Here is a 21948-nt window from a genome sequence, read left to right as displayed (position 1 = left end):
TTGATTACAGTTCAGACGGCTTCTAAAACTATATTTGATGCATCTTTCCATCTTTTTTTCCCAATGCAGGATCAATTTTTCTCCTTCTCTCATCTTGCGACTTCTTGGTGCTTACAGTGCAAAGTATTTATAACAATCCGTAATCAACTTACTAAACAAAGAGTATATGTGGTCTTTTGACTTGAATTAGGCTTTTTCAAGTGTTGTTCTAGAATTTATTTGAACTGAAAAAGATCCAACAGAAGAAGGAAAGCGAGCCTGTAGCAGGATAATGTACGTGTAAATGATTTTAACCAGCCTCCTTTTATTCATCGACCAATCATTTGTTATAAAGTGTGCAGCTGCGGTGGCGCAACATTTTGTGGCAATCTGGCACACGTGACAGGTTACAGCTATCCTACCTGCTTTCTTGAATGTTTCCACTGTTCTGGTCTCTTAGTAGAGTGTGGGGATCACTGTTCCAATCAAATCCAGTGGAATCTCTGCTCAAAAGAGCACAACATAGCGCAAATGCACTGGTTGTTAGACGAAATACGGATGGAAATCCTTGGCAATAAGCCATAATAAGCCATATTACTGGATCCTGATGGAACTTTTAAACCACGTGTGGAAGCAAACTGTGAGTGGGAAATGTTCTTGCTGCAAGTAGCCTTCCTGCAATAGGAGAAAATAATCAGAACTAAACATGCAAATTTCATAGTCTACTATGTACCGCTTTCTGTATGTTTACAGACAAAATAGCTAAATAGCGCGTCAGCTCCATAGCATTGAACGGCCAGAATACATTCTCGCATATTTCACTTTGTTTCTACTCTTAAGACAGTGGTACGGTTCCCAGCCCATCAACACTACTGTCTGAGTTCAAGAGCATGCTCGTTTACTTTTGTCTCGTTCACCTGCTGGGACTGAGCCTGCCTTCTGCTGCCAATCAAGCACAGACAGGGATGCACCCGTCTGGCTGCTGAGAAAGACAGAGACTATCCCCGATGTAAGCCACAGTTTCTTCCTTCACCCCTAGTTCAGCACCAACCAGGGACAACTGGCTGCAATTTCAGTTAGACTCTAATATGACATGTCATCCCTGTGTGACACCAGAGGAGAAGCTGGGTCATCATAGCTGATGTTCTGAGTCATGAATGTAAAATTCATGGAAAGATATACAGCAGCTGGGTGAGCAGCATTATGGAAGAAACAAAATGAGATAAAACGCATTCAATATTTAGTAAGAGAAAGCTTTAAAAGGAGCAAATAATGCATTTAGGGAAGGAAGAAGACATTTGAGATGAGGGCATTTTAAAGGCTGGTCAGGTCCCATTTACTTGGTCAGAATTTATTGATTGTTGGTCGGACTTGAAATAACTAAAAGCAGACAGGATAGCAGACACACTAGTGGATGTATCAACATCAAAAGCACTTCATACCATTACGGTGGCAGGGGGACATTAATGAGATGAGGAATACCTCGCCCATAAAAGGCTGCAGGTACATGAATAGAGAGATCCAATTATGGTAAAAGATTTCATTTCATTAAAGTAAATTGTTTATCCAGTGTGAGAGAAAATTTACAGCCCAGGGAGTAGAAAAAGATCATTCCAGAGTCGTGCAATTTTCTTTTCCCATTGCCGTTACAGTGTGACTCATCCTTCCATTCGTCACAGTGTTGCAGGGCTTTAAAACGATTACAGAAAGCTGAAACATACCCTGCATTCCCCTCAGAAAAATAAAAAAGCTTCCAGCTTCCACGTGTCTATACGAAACCTAAACAGAAACTGATAATACATTAAACGTTATTGGGATTATGTGAGGCCAGCCTCAGCTGCCAGTGGTGTTAAAATTATGCAAAAGTCATTAAATTTCCTTTTCATAAGCAGGAAGAAAAGGATGAGAAGCCAAGTTCAAAACATGTATTGGACTAATCTAAATGAACCCAGCTTCCATATAGTGTCTTTTGAGAGTAATTAATGTTTGGCTAACATACCAGATTCAGATATTTGCTGAGCATAGAGAAAATCTTAATTCAGATATAAACAATCTGCTGGGAAATACTATTTTCTATATTAATTTGTATGACTAAAGTGGTCACTGTCGCTCCGCTTTCAATCAGTACAAAACAAATGCATTTAGATATCATCAGTGCATTAACTACTAACAAAAGATACAGTAAACTGTCTTCTACAAGCAATAAGGAAAAAGAGACCAAATTTGATGAACAGGCTCGTTGCAGCTTTCACCTCCCATGATTCCACCAGGTCTTCATTCATGTTCTCATTTGCCTCCTATCATCTGTACAGCTGATATGAAAATTCTCCACACTCACACTACCATCAGAAGCACACGTGCGACTGACTGGATATCGTCACATTCACATTGTTGGAGTGATGAAGAAGACAGGCGCTAATCTGCTCCATATTCTTAGCAACTTACACACATAGACAAAATAGCAATGGCCATTAGAAATGGTTTCCTAATGGCTGCAAACAATGGACGCTTCTCGGTCTCGATGTAGACTTTCACAACAGTGATCACGCCAGACTTAATGCACTCAAGAAGTGGATGGACATTTACTGAGAGGCCCCAGTTCATTTAGCAGTCTACCAAAATTTTTATTCTCAGCTAATTTAGCTCATGATCAAAAGCAACATATGGCATACCTCAGGAATCAATTCCTTAGTCTTAACAATATTGTGTTTATGAGCTATTGATTCTGGAAGTTCAATTCCAAATCTCTTGCATAAGATTCAGTGCACTTTAAGCACTGAGGAGAGAGACAATGTTCATTTATCCAGTGAGCAAATTAATAAAAAAAACAAAGCACCACAACATCTCAAATAATGGATGTTTCAGATTGATTAATTACCCATGTCATGGCTGGTCTCACTAAAATCCAACTCAGTCTGGCTGTTTTTCCATTAGTCACTAAAAGTTTTTCCCAACAGTGCAGCATAAAAAGGAAAAATGATCAATCATTATAGCAATAATATAATCAAAACTAACCCTCTGGCATTTTGATTCATATTTTTCATAAGCTGTGGAGGCTGACAGCCAACTTATACACTTTCATGTGCCATCATGGAAGAAAATGTGTAGAGCTGAAATTTGTTTCTCAGGCACTGAACTTGTCACTATCGATAATCATATCCCAAGTTCAGAACAGCAAGCATCAGAGGATGACAATAATTTCACACCGGGGGACTCTTTACTGAGCGTTAAAACTTACAGAGTATGACATATCTGCGAGCTAACTAACTTCCATTTCATGCAACCATATTGTGACATACCATAAACAGAATACTCCCTGAACAGCAAGTTAGCAGATCTGAACTGATTTCTGCTTCGGCAAATAGAAATTAATTCAACCTTAGCTCGAGTGAAACGTTGGCCGTCTTATTTTTTCGATTAGATATTTGTTGTGTTCGTGTTATTGACTTATTAAAGTAAAAGACAAAAAGAAGTAAGGACAGATATCATTTACACTCTGTTTTTATGTGGAGCTGAAAAAATTAATGTATAGACACCTGCAGATTTGTTAGAAAAATAGTTTTTTAGTTGAATTGTTCCAGTCAGAACGAGTTCCAGGGCATTTTCTTAGTTTTCTTAGCTTAGTTAGCATTCATTGTTTATAGGTTTAGTCAATTTAACTAAGATAAGGTTAGTTGAGGTTTAGTCAAGGAACAGATGGAGAGCAGGAGCACAATCATCTGGGAACACTGTACAGCACAGACATTTTTCCTATGATTGGAAAGCTATGATTGTTCCATATAATCATAGCTATGATTGTTCCATATAATTCAACCTGGTAAACAAAGCAAGCGAGTCACTTAAATTAATGCCTTGTGTGATTAAAGCTTCCGATGTCTCCAATACGGCTACAGTTGACCCTAAAAGGTTTAATCTCATTAATAACAGCCACTTCAGCTTGCAACCCAGAGAAAATAAGAGAGAATACGTGTGACTTGATGGGATGCCTGCAGTGTAAGTAAAGAACTTTAAGTACATTTAAAAACTGAAAATGACCATCTTTTGTACAGTAACAACTGAAAAACAAAAACCACAATCATTGGCACCGTGTTGATGAATCCCAACAAGTTTCGCAAGTGCTCCATTTTATATGTTCCCATGACCTGAGTTCATAGCTGATGTTTTAGTGTTTGTTACAAGACAAGAAAACTGTCAGAAGGCATCAGAAATGCTATCATCGTAAAACACCATTACAAAAGCAAGAAAGCAATAACAAGAGGATTCATAAAACTACACATCCTCACACTACTCTGTGCTAATCAGAAAATGAGATCATTGATCAAAGACCAATCCAAAGACAGTTGACAGGAAAGTGGACTGCATGACATGACATGCATCGTGCGCACGCTCACAACGGTGTTCCGGCGATACTTTCCATGGAATTTCACCACATGTTGCTATATCGAAGGCTGGGGGTGGGGGGGTCTGTGTACTACCCATCCCTTGAACAGATAATTTTTGAGGTTTACCTGCCTTTCTGCACCGCCATCGGTTCATGAACTTCCACAGCTGATGTGCATTTTCCCATGACACAAGTGAACATTGACTATTTCCCTTTCTATGGCAAAATAACCTTGTTTGAGGATGTTTTTCACGCCAAGCTTCATTAAACCTGCCTTGTGTTTCAGCTTAATTGTCTCTGGCCATGCAGGGCACCCCGACAAACACTATCAGCATCCAAGCATGTAATGGATTGAGGCGAATCCCACAGACTGACAGAGGGACAGCGGGTATCGCCGGTGCTCGGGTCTGCACTTCAGCTGAAAGCTGCCGACCGGAAAACAACAATGACACAGAAGTGATGTGTACAGCCAGACACCAGCGGCTCCTAACTCAGGGCTGACAGAGCTGTTTCACAGAAAACACAGATGAGCAAAGCATACAGTTGTCAGTGCACTGTTAACTCAGCCAACTTTAAAACACGTCAGGCCATATGCTACACAGCTCAGCAAAATCTCAAATGTCAAATTCATTCTATTTTTTCATTTGAATTTCAATGCTCTATGTTTTTATGAATGATTGAGGAGACGGAAATGTAAATAAAGATATGAACCGAGCTGTTTTCTGGATAAAATCCGGACGGTGCATTGATTAGAGGTGGGATCAGCGGGCCCAGCGTGCAGCCAAAGCCGGAACAGCCTCAAAGAAGCACAGAAAAAGAAAAGCATTTCAGCTCTGGCCACATACTGTATATACCAGAGGTGGAGCTACATGTTTTTAACCAATGCAAGTCCATTGTCCCTTCAAGCATGCCTCAAAAAACAACACTGCTCTGTTCATAACAGGGTTTCTATTTTTCTTGTCCTGTTGTACTTCCTAAAGCTGGACATGCTCACAGGAGAAACACCGCACCCAGAAGAGGGAACAGGTCTGTAGCTCTCCAGAACAAGGAATCAAAGGGACTGAACAAAAACATGTGCTTAAAATAACAATTGTGAGCATTTGCAGAATTAAATTCCAATCCAGGCAACACAAAATCAAAATCCAAGTCATGCTGCTGCAGTGGCATTTCAATCAGGGTTTGCTGCAGTACTATGACTCATCTTCGCTTCTCTTCTTCCCTCCTGTTTCTTAGTTGTCCCACCGTCTGCAACTCTCCATTGTTTACATCTCTCCCCCTCTGATCTGTCAGCTCTCCTTTCTCTCCAATTCATTCCTTGGCTGTGACTGGTGGCACTTACAGAGCCTGACTGCAGTCTGTTTCCTGAACTAATAGGGGTCACATTAGCCTGGCAGGAAACAGAACGCCATTATGGAGATACTTCGTCAATTACTGGGCAAAGAATAAATACCCTCTCTGTCATTTTTAACTCACAGTCGCGTCGGACTAATGGCAGTTGATGCGGACTGATGCGTGGTTATCTTCTGAAGGGCACCTTATCTGCGTGTCCTAGGGGAAATACACTGGCCTGTATTAGAGCATTTCCTCGGCAAACAAAGAATCTCAATATAAAATTTTGCTGGCTACTTATTAATGGGCAGGGAAAATGGATTCCTGTATGCAAACACCACACAGCTTTAATGGCTCTCGTGTACTGACGTTACTTTCAGAATGTCATCTGTAGCTGTAAATGACGACAACTGTTGGAAGTTGTCATGTGTTACCAGTCCTCTGATATTAAAGCCCAAGTCTACGCTTCTGAGAATACCACGGCATCAAGGCTGTGGAAGATGCAAAATAATGTCTCCTTGAAAATGAACATTTTCTATTAAACCTTTCAACCCAGTTCAAGGTTGGGACAAAGCAACGCAAGTTTGTTTCACAGTTTCATAATGGTGTGAGAATTCATGTTCATTCACTATGTTATGAAATCATGAGACAGAAACGCTCAAATATCTAAAGTATCTGGCTAGTCTCAAGGAAAGAAGGGAATGAGGAAGTTCAGTGAAGAGGTGCATGTACAGAAATACCTCTGAGCACACGTTCACTTCCTCTAGAGTTAGATGAGAAGACTGATGCCACTCTCATTTTAGAACAATAAATATTAAATGGAGTAAAGGGAACACAAAAAGATACTCTAAAAGACTCACACACTTCCTGTTCCTTCTCTGTGTGTGTGTGCAGTCAAAGTGCTCTGAACCTTTTTGAGGATAGATTCAATGTGAGGTTATCAGTCCAAGTAGGCAGGCCAACAAGTAAATGTCTGATAGTACCAGTCCCATACCAGTTTCTGTTTTTCTTAAGCTGCCTGGCCTGCCTTAAGGCAGATTCCTATCTTCTTGCTTAGATCTGTATCTGACAGCAAATGAGTTTTGTCATTTCGGTTTAAATTAAAGTCCAACTGTGTGATCATAATAAAATACTAACTTTTTCTTTTCCTGCACCACGCACTGCGTCAGGTTACAGGACCTTCTGTTGCCGTCACAGGAAATACAAATATAAGTGAGTTACTTCATTAAAAAGGAAATTCCAGTCAACTGAAAAAAACTGCATGAAGCCAGTGTGACACCCTGGAAGATTACCATCTAAACATATTTTCATTTTTGGGTAAACCCACTAAAACCAGGTGTCTCAAGGATTTCCCTGTGCTGAATGCTACACATGTTCTCACAGAACTGGAGTCCTGTTCAATAACAACCAAGAAACAAGCTTCTAAGCCATGACAGCATGAAGGAATGGCATTACACTGTATCCTACATCCTGTGGTGGACCACAATTTATAATGAACACAACTTTCTGAGATTATTAGGCTAGTTTATCATTCATGAGTGGACTGTGACTTGCTGCCTCACACAGAAGGAACAACAGGGAGCCATCAGCTGACATAGACTGCTAAAATTGATCAAGTCTTTAAAAATGTATTATAAATATATATATATATATAGTTTTTTAGTTATAGTTATATATAGTTTTTTTTAAATCTTCATCTTCATCTACAAGTTGTTGCTATCCGTTTAAGAACCTAAAAGCCAGATGCTATCTTTGGTAAACGTGTGTGTTTTAAAAGAAAAGATTAGCAGTCCATACCAAACCAAACAGGCAAACAGGAGTGTGTTGCATGCATGTATGTATATGTAGTATGTATATGCATAATTTATCATAATTTTCTTTTGTGGTCTTTTATTTTATTGCGTTGTGGTCACGTGAGAGTTACATTTTCTTTGATTTGTTAGCTGTGGTGTAGTGGTCCCACAAGAAGTGGGTATACTCTTAATTACTGCCTTGGTATTTCTTTATGAAGGTGTGCATCATAAGCTGTTACATGTAGCTCTACTCTGCCATATTTAGCTGACCCAAAAATGGGCCATTGGTATTTGCGCTCATTGGTGTCCAATTTGTAAGTAAAAGAGAATGGAGGGTTGAAGCTAATGCGCTTCTGATGCGCTGCTGACGCGACTGAGTCAGCAACAAAGGAGGTCACGTGGTTGGAATGACCCATGGGATGACGGAGAGAAAGAGCTTGCACGCTAGAACCCACTGCTCTACCAATCACACCGTCATCCCTTATCTCCTCTACCAACTCTTTTAACATTCCAATCAGTGGTGCAAATGCAACCAGAGAAGCACTCCAATCCCCATAAGCCCTTACAACTGCAAGGAAAGTGCCCATCACATAATGCAAAAGACACTACGACCACCATTAACTCAAAACAAACCTCTGCTATCCTCCTTCCCCATTTCAGTTTGAGTGTACATGGAGGCCACCCATGATGACGTCCGTGAGATGAACAAAGAGAAAAGCCTCCATTTTTCAGCAGAGTTGCTTCTGGCAAGGTATGTAGGGGAGCTAGAACACTGTCAGTCTGAGTTAAAGACATGTACGCTGTTGCGTTGGGGACTGCTCTCTGCTGAGTCACTTCACTGTGGGATATCGGGCTGACAGAGACAAATGCCCGTGGTGTGTCAGTCAAAAATGACCCCATCCCCTGGCTGTGATTCAATTATTTTTCAAGCAGTGTCTCAGAGTGGAACCAAAGGCAATTTTGGCACAACTTCAGTGATGGGGCCAAATCAGATTTTAGTTTGCTGACAGTTTCGTCATCCTCCCATCAAGTTACGTGTCACTGGCTTTCTGATGCATGTCATCTGGCTGTCATGTTATCCCTCCAATCACAAGGCGAGAGATGGACCCAGAACATGGCCCTAATTTGGCACGACAGCTATTTGGATGATAAGTTTTGACATTAAAGTAACATTTGCAGATTTATCAGAATATCTCGACTTGAGCAGAAGTCTCATTCCTCTTAAACCAATATGAAGGAGACGGATTGAATCACTACGAAATAAATAAAATAAATGAGTGTGTCCACCCTCATTTATCCCACTCATATAATCAGTGACGTGTCACGTGGTCAGCCCCTGAGCCAACTGGGACGATAAGAAAGGGGAGGTTTGTTTGTTGCTCTGTTCAAGGGAGGACGAGACATGATGGGGTCATTGGGCTGGGTTTCTGTGGCTTAGCATTGCAAATCCTGTAATCCTCCAACCAGTCGCATGGCGCTGTTTACTGAATGTAAAACCAAGCCCGCCCCACTATCATGTAAGCTGCATTCTACGACCGCTCCACGTTCGTCCTCTCTTATCATTCACCTGTTCTTTTGAAAAGACTGCAGAGGACGTTTATCCTCCATAAGTGTCTTCTAAGATGATCATGATCAGGCAGCGAGATAACAGAGAAGGGAGCCTGACAAAAAGCGATGAAAATCCCACAGAGAGAAGAGAAAATGAATCAGCCCTCGGGGTATTTATACCAAAACGAGACAGGGCAAGAGGCAAGCTGCTTTATGATCTACAGTCTGTCTGTTTGATCACTGTGGTAAACACCAAATACGCCCATAACTGTAACCCTCTCAAGATGTAAACGTGTCATTTCTAGCAAATTGGTTCTTACATAAAGCATTGAGGATGCATAAAAGCTCTGTCATGCTCTGAACTCTCTCAGCCATCTTGTAAACAGTGTTTTAACCCATGTTATACTTATTAACTGGAAGAGTGACTTCCTTCAAAGTTTTACTGTTCGTTTTCAACAGGATAACTAAAATCACATTACAACATGAGGCAACAAGTCAACGTTGCTGCCCTTGTCACAGCTAGTTGTTTTGTTGGGGATTCAAGATCCCCGCCTCCCTCTCTTAACACCCCGTCTGTCTCCTACACCTATATTTGTTTTGCAAAACCGTGCTTCCATCCTTTTCCAAAAAACCTGCATTACCAAAAAAAAAAAACACTGCGACCTGTGAAAGATTAACACTTGCATTCGGCTTAATCATCTAGACGTCACCGAGGCTGAAACATAAGTAATTTCCAGCAATTTTCTGATTTCATTTGCAATGGGAACATTTTCACTTCATAGTAAAACTGTTTGTCATAATATATTTGATGACCTGAACTCGGACTCTGGAACCTTAGAATTATTCCTGTGTGTTCTTAAAGACGAAATCTGAAGAAAAGTTTTGTGGTGTCAGCCTCTTAAATGTGAACATATTTGCTTTTCTTTAGTCTCCTATGAAAGTAAGTTAGAATAAGTTTCAGTTTGGCTCATCAGATAAAACAAAACATCTTGGGGTGTTTTCTTAAAATTTTGGAGATTTTGAGTGGCTTGTTTTTCTCTAGTTTTGAGGCAGATCACATGGAATGATCATTAAAAAAGGAAAGTGACCTACAGCTGTGCCAAAAAACATTTATTCCTACAGTCTTCAGCACATAAGCATTAGTGACATCTTTAAGAAGACAAATCAAGTTACCATATTTACGCTTTACCATATTATGGCTGTGCTTTACAGGTTAACTGTTCAGCTAAAGTTTTCACTTTCTCCTTTATCAGCTTATAGAGCAAACTGCTTAGAAACATCCAAGCTCACAAAATGCTTAATCTGCCATGCATGACCTCTTTGCCAGGAGTGACTCACTTCAGCATCTTCTTTATATCATGCAAAGTATTCAAACTATAACGTAGACGTTGCTGGTCAGAGGGGCATCATATAAGGAGATGAAGAACTAAAAAACAGAGCTCAACAGTTAGCATTTTTAGATGACACACAAAAAAAAGTAATGTGTTAGTCTTCACAAAAAATTTAGTTTTAAAATGCATGTAAATATATTAGTCTGGCCAAAATGATACAAAAGTCGAGCTTTCCGAGACCGGACAAAGACACATAAGTAATGAGGTTGAAGTTTGAATCGCTCCCACATGCACACCCTCAACCAGACTCAAATGGGCCATGGCACTCCACAAATGTGCCAAAGCTCCATGTTTTAGTTAAAGTGTATACTGATACAGCCAAATCTCCAAGAAAACTGCTCTCCTTGACAAATTTTGTCAAATGGATAAAAGGATCAGAACCTGCAATTGAAAAAAAAATCAGCTTGTTAAGACTATGTGTCAACGTGTCACGGTCTGTTAAAGCATTCCGAGACCGCAACTCTGCTCTGATAAAATTCTGATCTTAAAACCGCATCATCAGCTGACTGTTCAAATCAAAGACAACGTCTGTGCAGTGAATTCAGCTACACTTCCATGTACAGTGATCTCCACCTGAACGATGCAGAGAAAGAACACCTTGAACATTTTCTCACACAGTACACAGCGGAGCAGCGATTTATCTCTCGAGCATGCGAACAATTACAAAAACGGGGGTCCACCTAAATGACTCAGTCATGCTGTCATGTAGCTCCACTTCTCTGCGGTTTTGATAGCAGTCAAAGCTTTTCTTTTTTTTTCACCCTCCATACATCCCCCACACCAGATTATCATTCCCAGTTGGCCTCAGTAAGCCTTAAATTCTTCTGTATTCAGTTTTTCATGACAACAGCATGACTCCAGTTGGGGGTTTGAGTGTTGACTAACACCAACCATGTTAAGAGTCTCTGTCTTCACCAATGCTGACGCTCTGATACCACCCCCCCCCCCCCCCCCCACACACACACACACACACACACAAAAAAAAAACAGAGAACCGTATACATCAAAGAAGAAAAATTACAGAGGCTGGTTATGTGGCACTGTTTGAGACCCAAGAATAACCAACTGTGAGGGACGCAGGATCATTTTCCATTGAGCTGCAGTGCTTGGAAACAACAGAACCCCAGTGGATTCACTTATATAGCTGCATGGAGCCTCCTCAGAGTTAAACAGCTTTACCTGCCCATCATGGAGGGTCAGACGGGATCAAAGTAAATCAGTCCGTCTTAGACAAACAGCAGCTGCTTAACACTGAAAATATTTTTCAGGAAAACTGCCTGGCAACAAGTGAGATCTGCTGTTAGGAATTCAACATTTGTTTTCCTCGGACCAGCACAGAGGCTCTACCTATGTGCGTGTATGAATTAATGAGCTTGCAGAGATGGATGAGATACAGCTGTTGAAACCCCACAAGGCTGCGGGGAATATTACAGCTCCAGTATGTTAGAAGAAAATAAATAACTAAATAATAATAATTCAAAGGCATTAAAAGGCACAGTTTTATGTGCATGAAACACAAAGATAAGGAAATATTCTAGACTAATTGAATTTGTTCCTTTTTTTAAAAAAATAGCATGTATGAAATCATTTCTACAACATGAATATAGTTCAGTTTCATCAACATGAATATATGTGCCGTAATCAATTGGTAACAGCAAGCACTCACTGATGATGGCTGGGTGAGGGATTAATCAAAGCCAGCAGGACCATGCATAATTTGATCATAAGAGTCATCACTCAAGGTGTACAAGTGTGCGCATGTGTCACCAGTGTGTTTTACAGCAGTGACGTTTCTTGCCATGTCAAACAGGCTCTCAATAAGAGAATTTACATTTCATATATATGAAACCATTGGTTGATGAATCTAACAAATGGCAGAGTGATAAATCAGGATTATGTACTTCTGTGATAAATGGTTCATTGTTCAGTCTGAGGAAAAAAGCAATTTAAAAAAAAACAACAAAAAAAACCCCAGCTAAAAATATGCATCTCATCGTCTTGAAACATCTTACATTCATGCTAATGTGCCAAAACATTGTTTAATATGGTGCAAAGGAAACAAATGCAGTTCATATTCTTACTTATGAGGCTGGAGTTCAGTATCTTTCATTTTTTTGATGAAGAAAAAAACCGATTGGTAGTAATGATTTATGGCAGTTTGAGATTGGGATCAGTCATGAACCAGAACATAAAAATCTTCTCCCTCTCCTCCTCTGTGTCTCACATTGAATACTTTTAATGTGAATCATTTCTTTTTAATCTTCTGACTAGCCTATCTCATGGCAAACCTTCAAGTTCACTTGAAGTTTTGCCATGAGATGTCTAATATAAAAGAAAATCAATTAGCTGAAATATGATGCACCAGGAATCCAACATTTTTTTACCTCCCACACATTCAACAGATGCTGCAAAGCTAGCGTAAGGGGAGAAAAAAGGGAATCAAAAGAACCTTGTAATCACTTATATTAATTTCCAAGATGCACAACACTCTTCCAGCTCCCTCTGTTTTCCAGTCTCTCTGACCTTGAGCAAACGGCCACGCACATATGTTCAGCGCTGGGAGTCTGATCAGCCTGACCCCTCACTCCAACTGAGATGTTTTATTAGGATGTATAATGAGAAATGAAGGAGCCTGGACAACATACTGTACAGGCTTCCACCCATCACACCCTGGAGGCAGCTCATTCTGCACCTTATGGGACTATACCTTATTGCATTATGCAATGCTGTAATAGGCTTAACTACGTACTACTCTGCAGGGAGGTTTTGGCCTCACTCAGATGACTCACTTCATTAAGTCTACCTTCCTTTGAGCTCTCTAGTTGCTGAGGGCTGAACTTTCCACACTCCTACACAAGCACATGACCTCATAACATCTGCTGTGGGATTAGACGCACCTTCATTTATTTGTTTAGAATCATTCAGTTTTAACTTCTTATCATTTTTGTAGCATTTCCTGTCTTTGTTTCACTTCAGTATCATTCACTTACTGTTTCGTTTGTTGTTTGACAGTATCCCTGCAGGACAACTCTCTCACAACCCGTCTTAGTTGCGTTCTTAGACAGAGAACAGGCTAAAGGTGAAATGTACATGAGCAGCACCTTTCAGCACACAACTACATTAAAAGTGCATTAAAAAAAAGCAGGAGGCTGCGCATCAACAATGACCCTCGATTTCACCTGCAAACGCATGGCAGTGCCACAGGACTCAGCATCCAAGCGCAACTATTTTTAAACCATCCGGCCGCCATCCACCAGCTGCACGGAACCGCAACTCTTTGCAAACATTAAACCTTGATAATGATTCGACTAATCCGGCCACACGCTGATAAAAGCCGGACAAAAAAAAAAAAACGAAGAACAAACGTCGCTGCGCGTCAACACTTACTTTCAGAGGGTCGGAGCGCGACGTCCCACGTCAGATGCTCGCAGACACACACTCAGACTGGCTCTCAGGTGAAATGTTTCTTCATCAGGCGTATGCCGTAGCGGGAATATACACACAAGCAGACAAGCGGAGTCATTTGACCTTCTCCCAATAGAAACTACCATCGGTGTTACGTAGGAGAGGGGAGGAGCGGACCGTACCAAGCAGGCGTCCCAGCGAAGCCAGAGAGAGGGAGGGGGTGGGGGCACTGTCATCCGAGGATGTACTGCAGGGATGAGAGTGACACAGGGCCGGCAGAGGAGGAAGACGCAAATGGATCTAGTGTGTGGAAGCGGAGGCAGACGACAGGCTCAGTTTGAGCTTTAATGGGTAGTTTAATGTCGTTCCAGTGTGTCCTGCAGCCAATAATCCCGTCTATCCCTCCCCCCTCAGCACACACAATCTATGGGGCCTACATCCTTTTTGATTGATTTTAAAACATAATTCATCTTAATGAAAAATATTCTAACTTCATTACTTCATGTATAATTCACTAGGGATCCTTTATTTGAGTAAAACCACTATGGAAAATATCTAGACATATGCTCAAAAGTACTCCACTGTTATGTGCACAGTGGCCTCGTTTAAGCTTTGCACATCACTTGATTGCTATGTTTTCATTTTCATATAAAAGACAACTTGTTTAGGTTTATAATGGCTCTACGCAGTAAGTTCAGTGAAGGCTGCTTTTCCACGTAGTCCAGCTTCTGTTTTTGTGCAAGTTGGCTCCCTTTCATGCCTTACTGAGACACTTGATGGTCCTGAACACCTGAACGCTTCGCCTGAGTGAAGTTAAGCTGTCTATTGTGAGCAAGATCAATTATGAATCCACCGATCAGCCACAACATTATGACAACCAGCTTGGTAATGAGTAGATCCTCATTGTGAGCTCTGACCAGTCAGAGAGAGGGCAAAGAACACCTAAAAGCGCCCTGAAATTTCTTGGATATCTGCAACAGATTCTTTGGGCCCCGTGGGTTTGGGGTGGGGTCTATATGGTTTTGATTTGCTTCACGCAGATGCCATCAGTTCACATCAGATTAGTATCTGGGTAGTTTGGAGGCTGGATGAGCACCTTAGACGATTTTTTCATGTTCTTTGTACCCTTCCAAAGCAGCTTTTGTCTTTCTCACTGTGGTCCTGTTTGTGGAGGCTGCAAATGTAATGAAAGTGCTACTGCCATAAGCGGGGTGAAACTGATCTACAAAAGTGTTGTGGTTAGAGACAAGAGCAAAAACACCATTCATGTGAATCCCGGTTTACAGGTTTTCCGAGCTGAACATTGCCAGTGTTTTGTCTTTTTTTATCGTTAACCATCCAGCCTATTCCATCTGTCATCAGGTGAGAGGTGGTGAACACTCTGGACAGGTCATGAGTCCAGAGTACAGATACCCTGTAAAAATATAAACATTATCTTGCCAAAAGTATTCACTCACCCATCCAAATAATTAAATTCAGGTGTTCCAATCACTTCCATTGCCACAGGTGTATAAATTCAAGGACCTCGGCATGCAGACTGCTTCTACAAACATTTGTGAAAGAATGGGTCGCTCTAAGTAGCTCAGGGAATTATAGCATGGTACCGTGATAGGATGCCATCTGAGCAACAAGTCCAGTCGTGAAATGTCCTTGATACTAAATATTCCACAGTCAGCAGCTGAGGTGCATAGTGCACAGAGGTCGCCAACTTTCTGCAGAGTCGATCGCTACAGATTAGCTCAAGAACTGTGTATAGAACTTCATGGAATGGGTTTCCATGGCCGAGCAGCTGCATCCAAGCCATACATCATCGAGTGCAATGCAAAGCGTCAGATGCAGTGGTGTAAAGCACGGCGCCACTGGACTCTAGAGCAGTGGAGATGCGTTCTCTGGAGTGATGAATTCTTCTCCATCTGGCAATCTGATGGACGAGTCTGGGTTTGGCGGTTGCCAGGAGAACAGTACTTGTCTGAATGCATTGTGCCAAGTGTAAAGTTTGGTGGAGGGGTGATTATGGTGTGGGGTTGTTTTGACTGGCTTTCTCTTCCTACATTAGTGTCTGACCTCACAAATACACTTCTGGAAGAATCTTCAAAAATTCCCATAAACACACTCCTAAACCTTGAGGAAAATTTGCTCAAAAGGGTTGAAGCTGTTATAGCTGCAAAGGGTGGGCCAACGTCATATTCAACTCAACTGATTAAGAATGGGATGTCATTTAAATTCATATACGTGTAAAAACAGTTTAGCGAATACTTTTGACAGTATAGTGTATATTGATGTGTAATTTATGGCATATGTAAGGACATAGGTACAGTCATGTCGAAAGTATTCAAAGTCACAACTAGTTTCATGAATTAGAATACTCTATAAAGCTGCATAAGTATAGTTGGCCTTGAAAAAAAGTGCATCGCAATAACACTGTTGGTTTTTGATATTACTTAAATGTGTGGCCTTCAGGGAACAGCCTTACACAATGACTCTCATGCAGAATGAAGTTGTTGTTGTGGCTGTCAAAAATACAATATTACTTGTCTTTCCTCATCAAACCAGTTTAGACTTTAGATCCTATTGCAGGAATATATACGTATATATATATATATATATATATATGTGTGTGAACATCGGAAAACCATGCATTTGAAAAGCTTTTTTATGACTGTGCTTCTATCTGCATTGTTATGTATGTGATGCTGTGCTTTAACAATCTGGAATACCATCATGTTGGGCAGGTTAGACCCAAAGCCAAATGCAGACTGAGGCCTTTTCGTCAGCTGGATTTGCTACACATGGACTTTGTGTCTGCCATGTCGGAGACTGCATTTCTCAAGTATAAATGAAGACTTGTTACTGTATTGATTGATGGTGCACTACAGCAGCGAGGGGGTGAAATCGATGAGCGCCACATGGGAGTCTGAAGACTGATGCCTGTGATGCCTACCCTCCTGAATACCCCAGAGCTTACTCATAAATAAATGAAGGAGATGGTGCATTTTCCGAGAAATGTTCTACTTTGTCAAAGACAGGCCTTTGTATATCGTTTCACTTTGAATTACACACAGAGCAGAGAATTGCCGTTAAGATATTAGTGACTTTATACACACTGAAGTCCTGTATATTCATGCAACATCAAATCTATTTATGAGAAATGACTCAAGGAGGCACTTTACTGCAGCAATAATATCTAGTCTGAGTGTGTGTGTGCGTGATTAAACTGTGAACAGTCTCATGCAATTAATTAGGTCTGAGACTTATTGAGTATAGTATGAATTTCTCATCCGAGTGACTGTGAGTGAAATTACTTGTAATATATGGCTAGTAATAATAAATAGAGTTCAACGAAAGTGTTTAAAATAAAACATAACATGACTTCAGGCTTCTTGCTGAACATCACAGGGTCATACTTGCCATTGAAAGTGGACAGTATCAAAATATGCTGCTGAATATCACACTTAAGCAATAACTGCGGTAACAATATGCAAGGCTTTGCAGTTGTTATCAACTTTCCCCATCTGGGATTGTGAATTTGTAGGAAAACAACATACAGAACTGACTAAATTATATCCAAAATTGACACAATACATTAAATAGAACTGATGGGTTGGATAAGAAATATTTGGCTGTATTAATCTTTCTTAGTTAATATCAATTGTTTGATCAAATTACCACCAGTTGCACATGTGAATAGAACTGAAATGAAAACTACTTTATCAATCCTAAAATGGGGAATTACTTTGCAACATAAACAGTTATTAGTCATCAGTCATTAATGTTGTAAAGAAGTCATCTTGCCGTAGACATGGATGACCTCTTGTACTGTTCTTTATTGCTGGGGAGCTGAAGAAGACTCTGACTGAACATACTGTTTCTATATCAGTTTGTTCAGTTTCTTTGAGTCAGCGGTTCTGATGCTGCTGCTCCAACAGATGGCTGCGAAGCAGATTGCACAAAGAAATGCAAGAAAGAAAGGCAACATCTTGCTGGAGACATTGAAGGACTACAGCGTCCTCAAGAAGTAACGTGTGCTCTGTCTCTTCTTGTAGATAGACTCAGTGTTGCATTTCAAGTCTTTTGTTCAAGTGAACACTTAGGTCTCTGCAGTCGTCCGCCACTTCAACCACTTCTCACAGGATGGAAATGTGGGCAGGGAAATACATGCTTTATAACTATTGTGAGCAAAAGGCCAAAATAAGGACATATTTCCTTCATTTAGTATCATTTAACATTGAATCCAGGCAACTAAAACACTCCAGTCAGGCTCTTCAAAGCTGTGCTTTGTCCCAATTATATCTGTATCCTGGCAATCTAAGCTTCAACAGGCTTGTTGTCATCGTCATGTGTCGCCCTGGTCCTTGTCTGTGCTTATAGTTTTTTTAATATTTCCACTTAATGAAAAAAAGAACACTTTGTTCCCTGAAAAAACAAAATTGTGGATAATTACCTCTACTGAACACATTACAGAGGTATTTCAAATATTAATGCTGAAAAAATGTTGTTGCTTTTAAAAAAAAAACATTTTCATTTTGGATTTGATGCCAGTGGCATATAAAAAAACATATAAAAATTATACCACAGGGACAAGTGAAGACATTCCTAAACCATTTGGGTCAGTCTGCAATGGGTCAGTTGTGTGACTGAGTATCAAAACAGGATTTCTGAAAAGCTGAGTCTTTTACAATATGATGATATAGGGTTAGAATATAGGATTCTGTTTTCATTAACATTAACATTGGTATGTGCTTTGGAAATGCCAATGATACTTTCCCAACAAAATATAAGATTATATTATGAAATGTTGTCACAGTTCACGACAGGAGTTCCTCCTCATCCAGATTCTGACGTAGAGATACATGTTGTTATCAAGTGTATTAAAATATTTTATTCATAATATTATCATTTAGGAATTTGTATAGTACCCAATGAATAAATCTTAATAAAATAATGGAATGCATGTTGATAATAACATATCATGAGTTCAGGTTGCTTATTCATATAAGCCTACTCAGTACTTGTATTTTAGTTTTGGTTTGTTCTTTTTAGTATTTCCGTCATTTTTCTTTTTAAGGCTTTGTCTACCTGAGGCTTGCCCAGCAGTGACCGACACTGCCACTTCCAATGGCTGAGCAAGTAGTTAACACTCCTGAGGTGGTGCATCATATCACATCATCCCTCAATCAGGCGGAGTTAATAAAAGGAAGCCAACATCCTGCCAGATATTGTCTGAATGCACCTGCAGAGCTCCATTTGGTGATACAGATAGCCCAGTGCGGAAATATCACCCAGTTAACCTGCTGTATATGTGACAAACCAGATAAGACAAACAGGAAATGGTTTTCCATCCCACTACTAGACTATCTCAAATACAATTTGATGTCACACATAGAAAGTCTCACACATGTGTGTGACAATGACTCAATGTGATGTGGTGTTTTTTGTATTTTTTGGGAGGTGTGGGGTGGGGGGTGTAAAAAAAATAATAAAAAATTAAATTTTCAAGCCTTGAGATCAAGCAGAGAGCAATGGTAGTAAGACCTGGGAATGAGCTGAATGTGGCTGGGGACAAGCATGTTAGAAGGCATGCCAAAAATGTCAAAATATTAGGTTATAATTTGCACTCGGGCCTTGCTATTGTCCCTGTTTTTTAGGGGCTGTCACTTCGCATATGTGATATTTTGGAAAGATGCTATGTAACTAAGGTCAAAATGCATTTTTTGTCTCTGAATGTCAAAGCTGCAATGGGATGGGAAGCCTGCAGGACATGACAAGAATGGTCAAGATGGTGTCAAGGTGACCTGGCACTCAAGAAGCGGCTCCCTGTGCCTGTGTACTGGCAGGAAATGCAGCTTGGGGGCAGATACAGTTCATGAGCAATGCCCAATTAGAATTGCAAAAATGTAGAGAGCAACAAACTCTAGAACACTTTCTGCTTGCTCTAAAGGTCTCGGAAACATCTTGTTAATCCCACAACAAAAAGCAGCTTCAAGGTTAATTCATTTGCAGAGTTTTGCTTTCAAGCGTCATCACAGATCTGCAAGAATGAAACGTATTGCACCAACATTTTAGGGTTTTGATTTTAAAGATACAAATGATGATGATGGTACAATTTCACAGCACAGTAAAACTAAACAATATGTAGATTAAAAAAAAATTAAAGGGAGTAGTAATATTTTTGAATTTTTAAATGTTTTGGAACTTTGGGATGTTGCAAGGAGAGAGAAAATGAAAGCAATCACAACAAAACCTGATAGGTGATCACATTATATCTGACAGCATTGGGTTCTGTCACTGCTGGAATCCATGGGTTAGATTTAGAGCTTTGTCAACAATCAGAGATGTGTAAAGTCCTGAAATATGATTATTTAATCCATGGAACAAACTGCAAATACCAGCTTTTAGTCAACTGAATGATACATTGCTTTTATTTCTTTATTTCTGTCACTGGCCAAGATCTTCTTAATACTTCTAAATCTTTGATGGAAGGAGATGGAATGAATCCCAAAGGAAGCAGCAGAAAAACACTGGAGTGGTGTGACGGGCCACGTAGAGGTGATGGCCTGAGGAAACTGTTGAGAGAAGCAACAGTTGTGCGGCTGTGATTAGACCATCACTCTCTCATTCCTAATTATGTGGAGCTGGAACAGAAGCAAGAGGCTGAGAAGGCCCTGTGTCATTAGCTTTAATCAACCCTGGATACCTTGAAACATAAACAGCCAACCTGACACTGAATCAATACCTGACATTCATTATTTCACTCCAGCCAGGCTTTTTAATTACTGCAATGAATTCCCTACCTGGCTCAAGTCACCTGCAATCTAAACAATATTTGGTGTTCAGCTTGTGCCATGTCCACACATAAAAAATGACCAGGGCAATCAGGCTTTATTCCATTAAAGTAAATTTTGGAGAGACGAAGTCAGTGAGAACCGAAATAAGATCTCATAGCCCCCTTTTGGTGACACATCTCTGATGTCATTTATTGCTTAAAACCATTAAGTTAACACGACATAGATTTTTTTCTGAAATGTGAAGGTGGGATGCACAGTGGTGTGGTGGTTAGCACCATCGCCACAGCGAGAGGGTTCCAGGTTCAACTCCCGCCCTGGGCCTTTCTGTGTGGAGTTTTCCCTGTGTATGCGTGAGTTCTCTCCGGGTACTCCTGCTTCCTCCCACTGTCCAAAAACATGCAGGTTAGGTTAATTGGTGTCTCTAAAAAATTGTCCTTAGGAGTGAGTGTGAGCGGGTGTGTGTTTGTCTCTGTGTGGCCCTGTGATGCACTGGCGACCTGTCCAGGGTGTGTCCCGCCTCTCGCCCGATGACTGCTGGGATAGGCTTCAGCCCCCCCCCCCGCAACCCGACCGATGGATTAAGCGGGTATAGAAAATGGATGGATGAAATGTGAATGTAATCATACACAAGAGCACAGGCAGCTGCAAGCCCAGGTGTCAACCATTTGTATGCACTATGGAGAAGTCTTTGCGAGTGATGCCCAATATGATCAGTATGGATGTCACAGTCTCTGTGATGATTTAAATGTGCCCTTTCATGCATGGGACTAATTTATCCCTACATAAAAATGTCAATTTGCAGTGAAGACAGCTGTCCTGCACAAGATAAGTAAGGTATTATACTTGATGAAGGCGTGATTGGCTATTGATAAAGCAGGGAGGGGATAGCAATAGTGGCTCCCAGTGTCAGATGAACCTCATCTATTAGGTTACAGGAAAACACTATCTGAGGTTTTCTGGTTGGTAACTGACCTCCAGTTTGTGAAAGGATGTTTTTTTTCATCCTAAAGTGAGAGATATTGATGCAAAGCCTTAATCCTCCCTCCTCATCCTTCTGCGTGTGGGATGCAGCAGCCCCTGCAGGCCAATACTTGTACAACAATAACTGCTATTAATGTGTCTACGGTTTCTGCAAAAAAAGATTGATACAGGTTTGGAGTAAAAAACAAAACAAAAACGAAAACACTCAATTAAGCAAACAAAAAGCAAGCCAACTGTAATATTAATACCAGTTCTAATATCATTACAACTGGAATACTAGAAATACCATGTCATTGTAAATTTCCAGTGTAATAATAATAATAACAATAATGATGACATTTCTGATTTATAATGAA

The 21948-nt window shown here is 40.5% G+C and overlaps 1 protein-coding gene across 3 annotated transcripts in view; it reads right to left on the bottom strand.

Annotated features, from left to right (window-relative positions):
* oxr1a (oxidation resistance 1a) overlaps positions 1-13914 on the bottom strand; it is a 146589-nt gene extending 132675 nt beyond the window's left edge. For all 3 annotated transcript variants that reach the window (XM_072394876.1, XM_072394878.1, XM_072394879.1), the window contains exon 1: positions 13809-13914. The gene's annotated coding sequence lies outside the window, so the exon portion shown is untranslated. The remainder of the gene's footprint in view (positions 1-13808) is intronic.
* Between the last annotated feature and the right edge of the window lie 8034 nt (positions 13915-21948).

This window comes from Leuresthes tenuis, unplaced genomic scaffold (genome assembly GCF_036924035.1).
Source record: "Leuresthes tenuis unplaced genomic scaffold, fLeuTen1.0.hap1 SCAF_10, whole genome shotgun sequence".
Classification (NCBI taxonomy): Eukaryota; Metazoa; Chordata; class Actinopteri; order Atheriniformes; family Atherinopsidae; genus Leuresthes; species Leuresthes tenuis.
The sequence above is the reverse complement of the archived record's forward strand: the minus strand, read 5'-3'. Positions and strand labels throughout refer to the sequence as shown.